General features: G+C 41.9%; 1 pseudogene; it reads right to left on the bottom strand.

Moving 5' to 3' along the window:
* Positions 1-16,252: 16,252 nt before the first annotated feature.
* LOC132886272 (general transcription factor II-I repeat domain-containing protein 2A-like) lies at positions 16,253-17,566 on the bottom strand (annotated as a pseudogene).
* Positions 17,567-19,391: the final 1,825 nt, after the last annotated feature.

Below are 19,391 nucleotides of genomic sequence, written 5' to 3'. Positions count from 1 at the left end.
ACAGACAACCATTCACACTCACATTCATACCGACGGTCAATTTAGAGTCACCAGTTAACCTAACCTGCATGTCTTTGGACTGTGGGGGAAACCGGAGCACCCGGAGGAAACCCACGTGGACACGGGGAGAACATGCAAACTCCGCACAGAAAGGCCCTCGCCGGCTACGGGGCTCGAACCCAGACCTTCTTGCTGTGAGGTGACAGCGCTAACCACTACACCACCGTGCCGCCCCGTAGTCAACCTTACTTTATAAATTCTAGCCATATCTGCCCCTGTTCTACTCAGCATCTGCACATGCTTCCTGCCTCCCACTTCCACATTTTAAAACTATAGGTAAGCAACAGGATCGTTGGTAAATGATTGGTAAACATATTAGAAGTGCATCATATGGTCAGATGTGATAAAAATTTAACCTGAGAGTAATTTATACCATTGTCAGAGTGGAGGAAAGCCTTCATTATTATGGGTGGTGTCAGCAGTAAGGAATGAGTCATGGCTTTCTTCCACATGGGTTTGTCCTTACCTACTTCTTATTTAGCCAGACAGCAGGTCTTTTCAGTATTCCCATTGACAATGAGATTAGCATAAGTTGTGCGCTTACTCTCCTGCCCACAAACAGAAAGTATATTATAGAAAAAAATGTCATTTGGCCAAAGAGTCTGTATATGCACAAAAAAGCAAGAAATGTATGCAAAAAGGAAAGAAAGATTTCAAATAGTTTAAGGTTGAAAAGTCCTTGGTTGGCTCACAGTTTCCTGATTTCTTTCACAGTTTACTCATGAGTTGTAACTTGCATACATGTCAACCTATACGGAATGTCCGTATTTTATACGGATTTGATTCAATAAACGTAGTATACAGGCGTATAAATAAAGTTATACAGATTCTTTAAAAAAAACTTCAATATTTATTTAGAGCTATAATCAATTCCCATGATGATAAAAGAGCGCATAACACCACAGTACACCACAGACAGCCAGTAAAGAGTCTTATGAAATCGCGCTTTATCTTGTGGTAGCGAGACTTCGTTCCATTTTTGATCATGCACACACCACATTGCGAGAATCCCGCCAACCGTGAAGTCATAGACATATAAACATAGACGCCGCCTTCTGCGTAGAATCATACGTCATCCTCGCTGCCATATTGGATGTGGCAAAGTGGAGATTCTTCAACCGTCTCTGGTATAGCGTCTAGACAGTAGTCAAGAATAAAGATGCCTCATTCATGTGCTGCGTTTAACTGTACCAACAGGTTTACCGTCCAAACGAGATCACATGGGATTACCTTTCACAGGTGAGACTGGAAAAATACTTTTCATTGTATTTGGTCATTATAATGTAATTTTACGAACAGATTTTTCTGACTTTGTGGCTAATATGAAGTCTCGCGCATAATAGCCACTCGGTGAAACCTGTCTCCAAACAACGAAGTATTTCCTTCGTAACTACGCTGATAACACTTTGTGTTTTTGTCGAACATTGGAGCTTTGTATTCATTCTGAAGGTTTATTGTTATTAATATTGAATAAAAAGTAACTGGGATATATCATTGTTAATTATCATTCAAATTTTAGGTAAATTATTTTAATTTGCATCTTATACGGATTTTATAGGGAAATACAGATTTTGGAGGTTGGTTATACAGGTTTGATTGACCAAAGGTTGACATGTATGAACTTGACATGCTTATGAAAATAAACTTTGTTGATTAGCTTGTTTCTGAGGCTATGGGTGAGGCTGCTGTACAACATTTTCTACCTTTATTTGACAAGGCCACATTTATGTTCTCTATGCCCTGGCATAGACAATTTACCAGAGCAGTAAATTGCCAGGAGCAGCACCCACACACTATGTTCTATATCGACACTCCTATAAGTCCATTAGTGAAAATTATCTCCAGGGCTGCCCTGTGGTCTACAAGGCATGAGGGAAGGTTTTCAAAATAGTCAGTCCCTCAGTATTTTCCAACGAAACTGATTTGCACTTACTTTTCTTGTGCTTTTTTAAAAATATATTGAGAACACCGCACTAACAGCCAACATGCAAAATCACCAGCTAATACCCCCTCATGTAATACAGTCAGGTGACTACAAACATGTAGAACACATCAGATTATATACTGAATTTATTGCACGGTAGGGTCCAAAAGTCTGAGACCATTAGTGAAAATGATTCTATTTTGCAATTAATGCAGCAATTTTTAATGCAAATTATATAGTATTACTTGTAATAAACTGAATAAAAGTAGAATCTTTGAAATAGTTATATGAATTTCAGAGTTCGTAGTATTTGGTATGTCCTATTTTTGCTTTAATGACTGTGCCCTGAGCTGGCATGGACTTAACAAGTTTGTGCAAAACCTCATGAGCCATTTAAATCAAATCCATCAGAGTGTCTGCTGAGCACATGCGTCAATAGAAGAGATTAGGCATGAGGAAAATCTGATTTTTTTGTACAAAGCAGTTAACATGGTCAATATCACCAAATTGCTTGCATGTAATTGCTTTGTATTGAATGAGTACCTACAAATAGTGCAGAATCTTGAATATTAAATATTCAAGATAATGAACATTTACTTGTTTTAATATTTTAAAGTTTTAAAACCCTGTGTTTATTTCCAATTTTACATGAAAAAAAAATCCCAGAATTTCAATGTGGTGTCAGACTTTTGAATGCCACAATATGGGGGATTTTAAAATCCGTAAATGTGTTTTATCTTTGGTAAATATGAGAAATCTGAGGTAGTATTTTTGCGGGAAATGGAACTGTTAAAATTATTTGCAAAAAAAAAAAAATCCTCCACAAGAAAACCTGCTTATGATGTTTTGGCCCTAGAGGCAATTGTTTATGTAGCCTAATGAACAATCTGACTAAGTTTATTATCAAAATTGCAAAGCACAGCATTGGCTACAGACAATCACATACCCTATCCCAAATCTCATCAAAATAAACACTGCTGCTGCTGACTCAATCCATTGGTCAATCTCACTCTCTCTTTTTCCATCACTCAGAAACAAGATACTTAAACCCCTCTGACTCTTAGGCATGGTCTTTTCCCTCACCTGAAGGTAGCATCCCACTCTTTAGTGGGAGAGAACCATGGCCTCAGACCCAGCTGACTTCATCCCACTGAGCAGGAGAACTTTAGCGTGCATACTGGAGGTCCCCTTTGGATGGTGCCAAGAGAACAGTACTATCTGTAAATGTCCTGTCCATGAAAACCACAAACAGGTGTAAAGATAAGAACCACCCTTGTCCAAGGGTCCAATATCCATAGTACAAGCCCTAATTATAATAATGCACACAAGTGCAGCCATCTGATGAGCTATCATAAGCTTAAAAGTCTAAAAGCACGTAAAGTTTTATTGCACATGGGCAACCAATATGGTGTCCAGGATGTGACGTAAATTCGTTGATAGCCAGGTACCAAAAGTTAAGTGTAGCTGATGTAAACATACTTGTTAGCCTGGATTTAGTCAGATGAAAAAGAGTTATTTTCAAGTCAGTATGGACAGTGGAGAAACCGGATATCTGTATGAACCTATGAAAAAGTTTTATCCGCATCTGGTAAATGATTTCAGCAGCGAATCATCAGATGATTCTAATGATGAAATCGGTGGTGTTTTGCAAGCGCGAGGTTGAGAAGGCAGGAAAAAGGGTTTGGCAGCTATCTGGCACTGATGTAGAAAGGGTGCCAAGTGGAAAACTGACATCGAATGTGTTTGTTGTAAAGAGCACAAACTTTTATGCGATATAACACAGGCACAGTCATTGAATTGTTTCACGGATGAACCCGGTTTGGAAACATATGTTGTACACAAGCCTGCACTGGAAATGGACTATATACAGACCATGATAGCCTGTGTGTAGCATGACAGCATGGTAGCCTGATGTGAGAGGGAGAGCACCAGATGGAGAACTCATAAATCTGTAAGCAGCCTATTATACATAGAAACTCAGTGTGTGCGTGTGTTTATGTATATGTGTGTTCATATTAGCTATACAGTGGAGGAAATAATTGATCCCTTGCTGATTTTGTAAGTTTGCCCACTGGCAAAGATATGAACAGTCTATAATTTTAAGGGTACGTTTATTTTAACAGTGAGAGATAGAATATCAAAAAGAAAATCCAGAAAATCACATTTTATAAAATATATAAATTGATTTGCATTTCGTTGAGTGAAATAAGTATTTGATCCCCTACCAACCATTAAGAGGTCTGGCTCCCACAGACCAGTTAGACACTCCTAATCAACTCGTTACCTGCATTAAAGACAGCTGTCTTAAATTGACACCTGTATAAAAGACACCTGTCCACAGAATCAATCAATCAGACTCCAACTTCTCCAACATAGGCAAGACCAAAGAGCTGTCTGATGTCAGGGACAAGATTGTAGAGCTGCACAAGGCTGGACTGGGCTACAAAACCATAAGCAAGAAGCTGGGTGAGAAGGAGACAACTGTTGGTGCAATAGTTCGAAAATGGAAGAAATACAAAATGACCATCAATCGACCCCGGTCTGGGGCCCCATGCAAGATCTCACCTTGTGGGGTATCAAGGATCATGAGAAAGGTGAGAGATCAGCCTAGAACTACACGGGAGGAGCTTGTGAATGATCTTAAGGCAGCTGGGACCACAGTCACCAAGAAAACCATTGGTAACACATTATGCCGTAATGGATTAAAATCCTTCAGTGCCCGCAAGGTCCCCCTGCTCAAGAAGGCACATGTGCAGGCCCATCTGAAGTTTGCCAATGAACACCTGAATGATTCTGAGAGTGATTGGGAGAAGGTGCTGTGGTCAGATGAGACCAAAATCAAGCTCTTTGGCATTAACTCAACTCGCCATGTTTGGAGAAAGAAAAATGCTGACTATGACCCGAAGAACACCATCCCCACTGTCAAGCATGGAGGTGGAAACATTATGCTTTGGGGGTGTTTCTCTGCTAAGGGCACAGGACTACTTCACCGCATCAACGGAAGGATGGACGCGGCCATGTGCCGTAAAATCCTGAGTGACAACCTCCTTCCCTCTGCCAGGACACTGAAAATGGGTCGTGGATGGGTCTTCCAGCACGACAATGACCCAAAACATACCTGTACAGCCAAGGCAACAAAGGAGTGGCTCAAGAGGAAGCACATTAAGGTCATGGAGTGGCCTAGCCAGTCTCCGGACCTTAATCCCATAGAAAACCTATGGAGGGAGCTGAAGCTCCGAGTTGCGAAGCAACAGCCTCAAAACTTTAATGATCTAGAGATGATCTGCAAAGAGGAGTGGACCAAAATTCCTCCTGACGTGCACAAACCTGGTCATTAACTACAAGAAACGTCTGACCGCTGTGCTTGCCAACAAGGGTTTTGCCACCAAATACTAAGTCTTGTTTGCTAGAGGGTTCAAATACTTATTTCACTCAAAGGAATGCAAATCAGTTTATATCTTTTATATGAAGTTATTTTCTGGATTTTTTTTTTTTTGATGTTTTGTCTCTCACAGTTAAAATAAACCTACCATTAAAGTTATAGAATGTTCACTTCTTTGTCAGTGGACAAACTTACAAAATCAGCAAGGGATCAAATAATTATTTCCTCCACTGTAAAGCCTATTTATTTATTTACTGTGTGTGTGAATGCAAGTATACACATGCAATGTGCCACAATAGTTTATATGGTCTAAATACAGGATAGTCAAAGCTTAAAGAGAGTGAGTTTATAGTGGAGCGGAGCGAAGCACTGGACAATTAAATTTTTATCTTTATTTATATAAGATAGTTTTTTGTCCAGCACTTATTTTTACTTTGCTTTTTAAAAAATCATGTGGGATTATTTGCTAGTAGGAAATAAAGACATCCTGTACTCTTACATTAGTTTCTGCAAGAAATGTCGACACTTAAGATCATAGGCGTTCTCCAAATTTAATGTTATTTAATTTTTTTTAATTAAATCTCCAGTGATTTAAAAAAAAAAAACCATGACTTTAGCTGTTTTCTTATAATAAGTTTCGAGTGCATTCTGCCTAAGAGGTTAGGATTTGCAAGTAGTTACCTTGCATGTGATACAAAGAGACACTAAACAACTAAACTTAAAAAATCTCTCATAAGAGGGATGTAATGCTATATGTGTTCTAGAAAGGTTCGCACACCAGCTGTTTGAGACTAAAAGTGTGCATTGGGACTGGGATCCTGCAAGCAAGTGGTCAGACAAAGCATGCAGGACAAAAAAACAAAAAAAGACTACATTCATTAAGTGCGTTTATTCATCCTTAGTAGCTGTCTGATCAAGGTATATTTTAGGAAAAGGCTATCTCATCTCATCTCATTATCTCTAGCCGCTTTATCCTTCTACAGGGTCGCAGGCAAGCTGGAGCCTATCCCAGCTGACTACGGGCGAAAGGCGGGGTACACCCTGGACAAGTCGCCAGGTCATCACAGGGCTGACACATAGACACAGACAACCATTCACACTCACATTCACACCTACGGTCAATTTAGAGTCACCAGTTAACCTAACCTGCATGTCTTTGGACTGTGGGGGAAACCGGAGCACCCGGAGGAAACCCACGCGGACACGGGGAGAACATGCAAACTCCGCACAGAAAGGCCCTCGCCAGCCCCGGGGCTCGAACCCAGGACCTTCTTGCTGTGAGGCGACAGCGCTAACCACTACACCACCGTGCCGCCCGGAAAAGGCTATAGACTGTAAAAATAATGGATAAAGCCTCTGTGACATCACTCATAGGATTTCTGAAGAGCGGGTTTGAAGCTCTAATAAGGAAGCTACAGGTGTCGCCATCTTGGCAGCTCCTGATTCCACCAACTCCCGGCTAGTCCATAAATGGAGAAAGGGGCGGGGATAGTGAAGCCTGGCCGCAGGAATAATACGGCTGGAACGCGTCTACTGACCTCAAACCTAACAAGCTAGCTATGCAAGCTAGCCAAAAAGCTACTGGCTAAACTAAAAGAAGCCACTCCATAAGATACAGACCATAACCTCAATGGCTGATTTACAAAAATAAATAAATAAATAAATAAATAAATAAATCATCTTCTTTTGGCTGCTCCCGATTAGGGGTCACCACAGCAGATCTTTCGTCTCCATTGCTCCCTGTCCTCCACATCCTTCTCTACCACACCTGCTACTTTCATGTCCTCTCTCACCACATCCATGTGTCTCCTCTTTGGCCTTCCTTGTTTTCATGTGCCTGGCAGCTCCATCCTCAACATTCACCTTCCCACATGCTCTGCATCTCTTCTCAGGACGCGCCCATACCATCTCAGTCTCATCTCTCTTAGCTTAATTCCCAAGCTCTCCACATGTGCCGTCCCTCTGATGTGCTCGTTCCTTATCCTGTCCAACCTTGTCACTCCCATCACAAACCTTAACATCCTCAACTCTGCCACCTCTAACTTTGCCTCCTGTCTCTTCGTTAAGGGTACGGTCTGCAATCCATACATCATAGCTGGTCTCATTACTGTCTTATACATCTTACCTTTCACTTTTGCTGGGACTTTCCTATCACAAATGACTCCCGAAATCATTCTCCAACTGCTCCACCCTGCCTGCACTCTCTCTCTCACCTCACTATCACAGCCCCTATTTTCCTGCACAGTTGACCCCAAGTACTTGAATTCACCAACTTTCTTTACGTCTACTCCTTGCATCTTCACTACACTCTCATCCCCATTCTCATTGATGCACATGTATTCTGTTTTACTCCTGCTCACCTTCATTCCTCTTCATTCCAATGCATACCTCTATCTCTCCAAACCCAACTCAACCTCCTTTCTACTTTCACCACATATCACAATATCATCCGCAAACATCATGTTCCATGGTGACTCTTGCCTCACTTCATCCGTCAAGCTATCAATCACTATGGCAAACAAGAAAGGACTCAAAGCAGATCCTTGATGAAGTCCCACCTTCACCTTGAACCAGTCAGTCGTTCCAACTGCACACCTCACTGCTGTTTCACTGTTCTCATACGTCTTGCACCACTCTAATATACTTCTCATTCACTCCACTCTTTCTCATACAATACCATAACTCATCTCTCGGCACTCTATCGTATGCCTTCTCCAGGTCTACAAACAGACAGTGTGGCTTTCTCTGGCCTTCTCTGTACTTCTCCATTAACATTCTTAAAGCAAAAATTGCATCCGACGTGCTCTTCCTTGGCATAAACCCGTACTGCTGTTCACAGATTGCTACCTCTTTTCTCAATCTCGCCTCCAATACCCTTTCCCATAACTTCATGGTGTGGCTCATCAGTTTTATCCCTCTGTAATCACTGCAGCTCTGTACATCTCCCTTATTATCGTATATTGGGACTATCACACTCTTTCTCCATTCATTTGGCATTTTCTCATTCTCTAGGATCTTATTAAACAATCTCATTAGGAACTCCACAGCCGTCTCACCCAAACACATCCAAGCCTCAATCGGGATACCATCTGGTCCGACTGCTTTCCCGGTCTTCATTCTTTTCATGGCTATCCTTACCTCATCCTTACTAACCAACTCTGCTTCCTGATTTGCTGTCGCCAATGAATCTGACCTTTTCTCTCTTGGATTCTCATTTAATAAATCCTCAAAGTACTCTTTCCACCTTCTTAATACACTCTCTTTGTTTATCAGCACATTTCCATTTACATCTTTCATCACTCTTACCTGCTGTACATTCCTCGCTTCCCCGTTTCTCTGCCTAGCTAGTCTGTACAGGTCTTTCTCTCCTTCTTTGGTCTCTAGTCTTATGTACAACTCCTGGTATGCATCTGCTTTCGCCTTCGCTACCGCTCTTTTTGCCTTCTGTCTTGTCTCTCTGTATAACCGCCTGCTTTCCTCATCTCTCTGACCGTCCCAATTCTTCTTTACTAGCTTCTTCTCTTTTATAATTTCCTGCACTTCTTTGTTCCACCACCATGTCTCCTTGTCTTCCTTCCTCCTTCCCGATGACCACCCTAGCACCTTCCTTGCTGCCTCTCTTACTAGTACAGCAGTAGTATCCCAATCTTCTGGCAGACTTCCATCACCACTCAATGCTCATCTCATTTCTTCCCTAAACGCCTTCTGACATTCAACCTCTTTTAGTTTCCACCACTTAATCTTCGGCTCCACTATTTCACGCTTCCTCTTTTTCACTTTCAAGCTCATCCTGCACACGACCACTTGATGTTGTCTAGCTACACTCTCCCCTGCCATCACTTTACAGTCTCCAATCTCCTTCAGGTTACCCCTTCTGCAGAGTATGTAGTCCACCTGTGTAGATCTTCCTCCACTCTTAAACGTCACCCTGTGCTGCTCTTTCTTCTTGAAGTATGTATTGATTATTGCCAAATTCTTCCTCTTTGAAAAATCAACCACCATTTGCCCTTCCACATTTCTCTCTCTTACACCATATCTGCCCACCACGTCCTCATCTCCTCTGTTTCCCTTGCCAACATGTCTGTTGAAATCTGCTTCTATCAGCACGCGCTCCTCCCTCGGTATACTTTCTACCACTTCATCCGTCTTTTCCCAGAAAGAGTCTCTCTCTCCATTCTCACATCCAACCTGTGGGGCATACGCACACACAACATTGATTACCACTCCTTGAATCTCCAACTTCATGCCTATCACTCTGACACCCTCTTCACATCAATCACACTGTTGACCAACTCTCCCCTCAAAACAATACCAACACCATTTCTCTTTCGATCAACTCCATAATAAAACAACTTGCATCCACCTCCAATGTTCTTGACCTTGCTTCCTTTCCACCTTGTCTCTTGCACACACAAAATATCCAACTTCCTTCTTTCCATCATACCTGCTAACTCTCTTGCTCTGCCAGTCAGTGTTCCCACATTCAGTATTTCTACCCTCAATTCTAAGCTCCTTCCCTTCCATCTTTCACGCTCTCTCCTAACATGCCTCCCCCCTCTCTTTCTCCTTCTCTGTTTTGATGCAACAGTAGCATACTTTCCACCGGCACCCTGTTGATCAACAGTACCGGAGGCGGTCGTTGTTAACCCGGGCCCCGACCAATCTGGTATGGTATTTCTCTTTTCAATCCGCATGTTAGATTTGGCACAGTTTTACACCGGATGCCCTTCCTGACACAACCCTCTCCAATTTATCCGGACTTGGGACCGACACCAAGAGTAAGCTTATGCACCCCCAGTGGCTGGATTAAATAAATAATACTTTTTTTTTTTAAATCACCGGCTCCATAAATTATTTACATAAATCCATCACCTGCAGTGAATTTGGCCTGAGTTCTGAGGTAATGCCAGCTAGCAGTTAACAAGATGACACAAACCTAGCTGTCACTCAAATCAGCCCCGCCCCTAATTATGCATAAATGTATGGATCAATGTAATTTAAACTGTTGAATTATATAAAAATTCACCCCATACAGTTGTCATGAAGGGGGAAGCTAGCTATAGAGACCGAAACTGTTTTTTGTTGTTGTTGTTTTGTACCAGGCTGTAAACATGTTTGTTTTCACTGTAAAGTTGGACATTTTAACACGGGGTCTCTGGGAATTGACTCGCTTTTGGAGCCAGTCTTGCTCAAGTGGCCATTCGAAGAATTGCAGATTTTAGCATTTCCGCATTGGCTTCACTTTTCATGACCGGAGATTGCCACTTGGAAAAGACCTAACTAAGTCATTAGAAATGTCCCAGGATGGTACATATAAAAAAATAACTACATGAGTGAGATTATTAAAAACAGTCCCATGCACATAAAAAAAAAAGCTTGTTTTGGTCATGCCTAAAACTGTCCAAATACAAATACAGAAATGAATATTTGGAGCATTAAACAGATACAAATTGTGAGACTGTGTTACACTTATATAAGTAAGGTTCCTATGAACCTTGTCATGTTTGTTTTATCTAGTTTTTAAAATGGTATGTCCAGGGCTGCCTCTTGATGCTAGGTGTGGTGATGTCCCCCATCCCAATGTCTCATCACCCGGAGGAAACCCACGCGGACAACATGCAAACTCCACACAGAAAGGCCCTCGCCGGCCCCCGGGGCTCGAACCCAGGACCTTCTTGCTGTGAGGCGACAGCGCTAACCACTACACCACCGTGCCGCCCCCCCATCCCAATGTTTTATCTTAATCATTCAAGCCAAAAGATGCCTAGCTCTCAGACAGTTTTGTTTGCAAAGTATTACAGTATTTTTTTTCATTGCCACTGTAATTTACAATGCTGTGTTGAATAACTCAGGGTCATGTGAAATAGTGAGAATCATTTTCCCTTTAATGCCTGGACAAAAATTGGGTTGTTTCTTGTTGCATCACAGCAGTTTCTCATTTGTTGTGCTTGACTGGGATGAATCTGACGGACCTTTGAGTAGTGAGGCAAAGCTTAAAATCCAACCGGTGTGTGACAGACACCTAAGACACAGCTTTGTCTGTTCGATTTTGAGGGGTGGACACTATATATAATTCAACTACATTTATGTAATTATGAATCAATGATGCATATTAAAGTACTTCAGAAAAATGGCAGTCATTTGTGTTCGGCAGTCTAACATGAACACTCACTCATTTGGTGGTAACAATGGCTCCCTAATTACCTTAATCTCTCACTGGTCATGGGGGTGGAGAAAGCATTTGAGAGAACACTTCAAGAAGTCTGTTAATTAAAGCTCCATTCCCAATAATTAGCTCTTCCACACCAGAGCTGCAGCAGTGGCTATGCTTGCGATTTATAAAGGCCAGAACATGTGATACATAAGTTTTCCTTACTCCACCTTCCTACGCATAAGGAAAAACTGTATCTCTTTCTCTCTCATAAACATGAACGCATACAAGTCTGTTGTGTATGTATTAGTGGCTTCTTTCCAATGAATATGTAACTTGTTACTACATTTTATTAATTCACACCTTATGGTGCCATCACACAGTGATGATTCATGAGTTGATTAAGTCTCTGGTGAGTGTTTTTAACAATAAAATAGAAAATACTGACTTTTTCAACCAGTCATTTGAGAGTAAAATTTGACATATTGGTGACATGACACTCTTGTGCAAATGTTAATGAGATTCATAAATGTTGCTCCGAAAACATTTGTTTTTTATTTTGAACTAATTGTGTCTTGACTAAGATTTAACTTTGAACAAATGGTGTCTTTCTGAAAAAGTATTACGTGTTGTGCTCGTCAAAGTCCTGACCTTTAATACCTGAGCCTGATTGTCATCTTCATTCATCTTCACTAACTGCTTTATCCTGGGAAGTGTTGTGGGGGATCTGGAGCCTATCCTGGGAACAGCGATCGAAGGCAGGAGAATTTATACCAGATCAGAGGCTGGTTGACCTCAGGGGATCACACACCCATTCAGCTGCTTATTCACACCTTGGGACAAACTAATTTAGCCAATGTGCCTACTGGTATGTTTTTGGGAAGTGGAAGAAATCGGAGAAACCAGAGGAATTCCACTCAGACAGTAACCTGGGATCAGGGTTAAACTGAGAATGCTGGAACTGCTGCAGTGCCACTGTGGCACCCAAGCCTGATTTTTATCTCTTTAAAAAAATTTTAAAAATCCAGCACACAGAACCTGAAAGAAATATTCAACACAAGTGTGCTGAGAACACAAATGTAACCTTATATAATTGAGTCCTGATTATAATTAAGCTGGTGCCACCCATTTGTGACTCTTGCCTCCCCTTTACTACCCAATGTCTAAACACCTGAACGCAGCAATGCAACACAAAAGGTACAGGCAGCTGCTGATCTATACAAATTAAATGAATTAAAATAGAAAAAGTTGAATGCAATGAAAATCATTAAACACAATGAAAACCATGATTAAAAAGTTTAAAAATAAGAGTTGTGAATTTGCAATTGCAGACTGATCACATTGTTTATATTTAATGACTTCACCTCTTGGGCGGCGCGGTGGTGTAGTGGTTAGCACTGTCGCCTCACAGCAAGGAGGTTCTGGGTTCGAGCCCAGAAAGGCCCTCGTCGGCCGCTGTGTGGAGTTTGTATGTTCTCTGTGTGGGTTTCATCCGGGTGCTCTGGATTCCCCCACTGTCCAAAGGCAAGCAGGTTAGGCTAATTGGAGGCTCTAAACTGACCGTAGGCATGAATGGTTGTCTGCGTCTATGTGTCAGCCCTGCGATGACCTGGCGACTTGTCCAGGGTGTACCCTGCCTCTCGTCCGTAGTCAGCTGGGATAGGCTCCAGCTTGTCTGCAACCCTGTAGGACAGGATAAGCAGCTACAGATAATGGATGGATGGACTTCACCTTTTTAGTGTATATGATTTATACTAACTGCATGTATAAAAAAAAAACCACAGTGCACATGCACAAACATGTGGTGAGCAGTTATGTGTTAGATATAAAGTATAAAGCTGAAAGTAGGTCATTTTTTGTAGCCACAATCAAATACGTAATCGTGAATTTAGGAGAAAAAAGGATTTCTACTAGGATTTCTAAAAAGGGGTCTACTTGACATGCTTTTGAAAGTTAAAATCTCTGTAGGGTCCTACATAGAACCCCTAAAGCACAGGTCTTCAATTTTATCCACAAAGGGCTGGTGTGGCTGCAGGCTTTTATTCCAGCCAAATAGGAGGCACACTTGATAATGGGTTGGATGAACTGATTAAAAAAGTGGAATCAGATGTGGATCCTGCAGCCACACCAGCCATTAGTGGATAAGACTTAAGACACTATAGGTTCCCCCAGAAGGACAAACCAAAGAACCCTTTAGTTGTGTGCTGTTGAGGCCTTGTGCTTTTCCAATGCTGCGGTCACCAAACTCTCTCAAACTTCACTATGAGGAGACTCAAGTTATGCTCTACTCAAGTTTCTAGTTTTAGTGTTCCTCGCAAATACAGTCTATATGACATGGAAGGAAATGGAGAAAGGCAAGAAGGCAAGGTCAGAGGCAAGAGAATAACATCACATTTACACCACTAGGTGGCAAACATGCATCAGTAAAATACTGATGGCGTGTAATGGAAACATACCATTCTACGTTTCCACGTTTTCACAGACATAGCAAATATTCTGAGAACTCAGATGAAAGAGAAGCATAATAAAAACCAGTCAATTGAAAAAAATTAATGTCTAAATTAATTCACAAATGATGAATGCAACCAAAACATTTCAAGTCCAAAGTAACTTTATATAGACAGAACATAGAAATGCCTGAGACCTCAGAAATACACCACTGTGTACTGAGAAATATATCGCTCACATGCTAAAAACTTGTCACATGTATTTAAAGAGGAATAATACTGCCCATATACAGTGTCTTGCAAAAGTATTCAGTCCCCCTTGGTGTTTGTCCTGTTTTGTTGCATTACAAGCTGGAATTAAAATGGATTTTTTGGAGGGTTAGCACCATTTGATTTACACACCATACCTACCACTTTAAAGGTGCAGATTGTTGTTTTTATTGTGACACAAACAATAATTAAGATGAAAAAACAGAAATCTGGAGTGTGCATAAGTATTCACCCCCTTTCATATGAAACTCCTTTAGAGCTGGTCCAACCAATTCACTTCTTAAGTCACATAATTAGTTGGTTAAGATACACCTGCATGCAATCAAAATGTCACATGATGTCTGTATAAATCAACCTGTTCTGGAAGGTTGATTTATGAAAACCAAGGAGCACTCCAAACAGGTCAGAGACAAAGTTGTGGAGAAGTATACTGTAGATCAGGGTTGGATAATAAATATCCCAAACTTTGAATATCCCAGGGAGCACCATTAAATCCATTATAGCAAAATGGAAAGAATATGGCACCACTACAAACCTGACTAGAGAAGGCCGCCCACCAAACCTCACAGGCCGGGCAAGGAGGGCATTAATCAGAGATGCAGCAAAGACACCACCGATAATGCTGAGGGAGCTGTAAACATCCACAGTGGAGATGGGAGTATCTGTCCATAGGACCACTTGAAGCCGTACACGCCACAAAGTGGGGCTTTATGGAAGAGTGGCCAGGAAAAAAAAAAAAAAAACCACCACATTTGGAGTTTGCCCAACAGCATGTGGCAGACTCCCCAAACACATGGAAGAAGATTCTCTGGTCAAATGAGAAAAAAAATTGAACTTTTTGGCCATCATGGGAAATGCCATGTGTGGCACAACCCCAACCCCCTGAGAACACCATCCCTACAATGAAGCATGGTGGTGGCAGCATCATGCTGTGGGGATGTTTTTCATCTGCAGGGACAGGAAAGCTAATCAGGACTGAAGGAAAGATGGATGGCACGAAATACAGGGCAATTCTGGAGGAAAACCTGTTCGAGTCAACCAGTGGTTTGAGACTGGGATGAAGATTCACAGTTTAGCAGGACAATGACCCTAAACATATTGCTAAAGCTACATTGGAGTGGGTTAAAGGGAAACATTTAAATGTCTTGGAATGACGTAGTCAAAGCCCAGACCTCAATCCAATTGAGAATCTGTGGTATAACTGAAGATTGCTGTACACCAGGGGTGTCAAACTCATTTTGTTCAGGGGCCACATGGAGGAAAATCCATTCCCGCGTGGGCCGGACCGGTAAAATCATGGCATAATAGCTTAAAAATAACGATAACTTCAGATTGTTTTCTTTGTTTTAGTTTGGTTCAAAATAGTACAAGAACATTCTGAAAATTGTACACAAAAACTGTACACAAGTAAACAAAACACAGTGACAAAACACTTCAAATTAGTTAAAAATTCTGAGGACAAAAATTGGTGCAATTTCAAGAACACAATGCCTCAGTGACTGGAACTTAGACTTTGTCTCAGTGTTTCTACAAAGGCATACAACTTTAAGTCACAGACTATCTGGGATTGAACAAAAAACAAACAACTCTTCTAGGTATCAAATACCTCATTTGTCATTTCCACATCTTAATTCCAAGCTAAATCACCACACCATACAAACTGAAACTATTCAAGAGGGTTGAATTACTCCCTGCCTTGTAGGCTACACTATTTATTGATAGAAAAATAAAAGCTGTGCAATGCATAAACAATTTCAATAAAACAAACTTATGAACTATGAATTATTACAGTAAATCACACACTGTTCACTTTCTTTAAATCTCCACAGAAGATATTCATTTTCACAGAACTATATCAGGGTGTTTCTCATGCAGCATTTTAAGTGCATTCAACCCACTGTATATTTTACTCCTGAAACCTGGCATCTTTTAGCTTTCACAAGTGCATCAATATCAGGTGTCACATCCCGAGTGACAGCCAATTTCAGGACGTCATTCAAGTGCTTGTGCATGAGCCTTCAATGCAGCTTTGTTTTATTGATGCTCATTACAGAGAAAACTTGCTCACAAAGATGTGTGGTTCCAAACATGCATAACACTTTTGCAGCAAGGGCTGTCAAGTTGGGGTAACCTGGCAAGAGATACTGATAAAATGTGTCCAAGCCAGCTGCGGCAAATTTGCCCTTCAAATCTGAGTCACACTGCAAGTCTATTATTTCAAGTTGGAGGTTGACGGGCAGATCAGAGGCATTCACGGTGAATGGAGAGCAAAAAACTTTGAAGTCTTTCTCCAGTTCACCAAAAATCTGAAAGCGTTGCTCAAACTCCCGCAATAGTCCCGTTATCTTATCTTTGAACTGCTTCATGTCTGCGGCATGTTGGGTCGCGCACACGTCTTTCAGACAAGGAAAGTGAGCAGCATCACCACCAGCAAGTTGTCTCTCCCACAATGACAGCTTCAACTTGAACGCACATATGCTGTCATAATACTGCGTGACAACTTTGTTGCACCCTTGCAGCATTTTGTTCAAGTTATTCAGGTGCTCTGTAACATCCACCATAAATACAAGGTCCTGTATTCATTCTGTGGACTGAAATTCTAACACTGGTTTGCCCTTTTTTTCCATAAACTGTTCAATTTCCACTCAAATTAAAGAACCTCCTCAGCACAGCACCTCGGCTTAACCATCTTACCTCGGTGTGGTATGGCAGGCCATAGTTGTGGTCTCTCTCTAAGAAGGCTGTCAAACTGAGGGTGATTCAGGCCTCTGGATCGGATGAAATTAACAGTTCGGACGACTACCTCCATGACGTTTTCCATCTTTAATGACTTGCAACACAACGCCTCCTGATGCAAAATACAGTGAAAAGTCCAAAAATCATGTCCTCCACTTGCCGTCTGAACTTTCTCTCTGAATCTTGTCAGGGCACCTGCTTTTTTCCCCGATCATTGATGGCGCACCATCTGTAGCCAGGCTGACAGTGCGGGACCAGTCCACTCCAACCCTGTCCAGCGCTCCGACGAGGACGGTGAAAATATCTCCTGCTGTTGTGGTATCCGTCGTTGGCACCAGCTCCAAGAACTCCTCGGTGACAGTCAAAGTGTCATCAACTCCGCGGATGAATATGGCCAGTTGCACAATATCTGTAATGTCCGTGCTTTCATCAATTGCAACTGAAAAAGCAATAAATGACTTTACTTTGCGCTTCATTTGGCTGTCCACATCCGCCGAAAGATCAGAAATCCTGTCTGAAACTGTGTTTCTTGTCAGACTGATATTTGCAAAAGCCTGACGCTTTTCAGGGCACACAATCTCTGCAGCCTTCAGCATGCACGTCTTCACAAATTCACCCTCACTGAATGGTGCAATTTCATTAGCAATAAGGTAGCTAGCTTTCACTGCAGCATCACCGATTTCTCGGCTGTGAGTAAACACAGACTGCCGTTTCTTCAGACCCGCCAACAATTCATTCACCTTCTCTCTTCTCTGTTGTCCTTGCAAGTGGTTGTATTTTTCAGCATGAAGAGTCTCATATACCCCTTTTCCACCAAATCAGTTCCAGGGCTGGTTCGGGGCCAGTGCTGGTTCACAACTCGTTCAACTTGCGAGCCAGCTGAGAACCAGTTTGCTTTTCCATAGCTCGGGGTGCTAAGGTGAGCCATGTCATTACGTCGCAGTATATGTCAGTTACGTCACTGCATTTGCATAAACCTTGGCGCGGACATCAAAGCAACAACAACATGGAGAAGAAGAAGCAGCAACAACAATAATGGATGACTTCGCGTTTGTACAGCTGCTGCTTCTCGTCACTTAAAAATGGCGACCTTTCGCGGTCTTGCTATTGTTGTCGGTCTTAACAACTCCGCTCCCCTGCTGACGTAAGCGGTTCTTTCCTCTGGCCCAGCAAAGAGTTGGTGCTAGCCTGGAACCGTTTTTTCTGGCCCCAGAGCCAGTTCTTTGTCAGTGGAAACAGAAAACCTGGTTCCAAACTAAGCACTGGCCCCGAACCAGCCCTGGAACTGATTTGGTGGAAAAGGGGCAATAGTGGCGCCGAAGGTTATATTCTTTCAGCACTGAAATGTGCTGTGAACACACCAAACACAGAGGTTTCCCATTCACCTCCGTAAATAAATAGGACCATGACCATTTGTCTTGGAAAACTCTGCACTCTGTGTCAACTTTTCTCTTTTTTGATAAAGACATTTTGGGACAATGAGGGTGCCAAATCACGTAATGTTCAAAGTAGAAGACTTATTAGGCAGAACGAAAAGGTAGCTCCGGGCTAGCTGTCCTTGCTATACTTCCGCGGCTCAGCGCGGCAAACAGTTTGCTTGCTTAACAGAATTGCTATTGCGACACCCAGTGGACCCATTTAGAACAGCAGTTTCTTTTATTGTAAAATTGCAGCTCATTTTTATACTTTGTAAAATCATCTCGCGGGCCGGATTAAACCTGTTCGCAGGCCTGATCCGGCCCGCAAGTTTGACACCCCTGCTGTACACCAACGCAACCCATCTAACTTGGAGTTGGAGCAGTTTTGCCTTGAGGAATGGGCAAAAATCCCAGTGGCTAGATGTGCTAAGCTAATAGAGACATACCCCAAGAGACTTGCAGCTATAATTGTAGCAAAAGGTGGCGCTATGAAGTATTGACTTTTTTTGGGGGGGGAATACTTATGCACAGTCCAGATTTCTGGAGGTTTTTTCATCTTAATTATTGTTTGTGTCACAATAAAAAAGCAATGTGCACCTTTCAAGTAATAGGCATGTTGTGTAAATCAAATGATGCTAAGCCCCCCAAAATCCATTTTAATTCCATCTTGAAAGGCAACAAAACAGGACAAACACTAAGGGGGATGAATACTTTTGCAAGGCACTGTATATTTTTCCATGAAATCGAGTTGTACATGAGCTGATAGCCGACGAGGCGCATAGCAGCGAGTCGGCTATAAGCCATGTACAAAGAGATTGCGTGGAATAACTTGTTTTATTATATCCACATTCACTGGATTTCGAGAAACACAGCATTTTTATTTTTTGCATATTTGATAAATAAAAACTTTATACAAAATGTCAGTGTGGCAGCGGGGGCGTGGTCAAGTGTCAGTCTGTGACCGGAGGGCAGCGTCAGGGAAGGTAAGTGGCAGAATCACTAC

Source organism: Neoarius graeffei, chromosome 5, assembly GCF_027579695.1.
Source record: "Neoarius graeffei isolate fNeoGra1 chromosome 5, fNeoGra1.pri, whole genome shotgun sequence".
In the NCBI taxonomy this organism is placed as follows: domain Eukaryota; kingdom Metazoa; phylum Chordata; class Actinopteri; order Siluriformes; family Ariidae; genus Neoarius; species Neoarius graeffei.
Note: the sequence above shows the minus strand (reverse complement) of the source record. Positions and strands in the feature narration are given on the sequence as shown.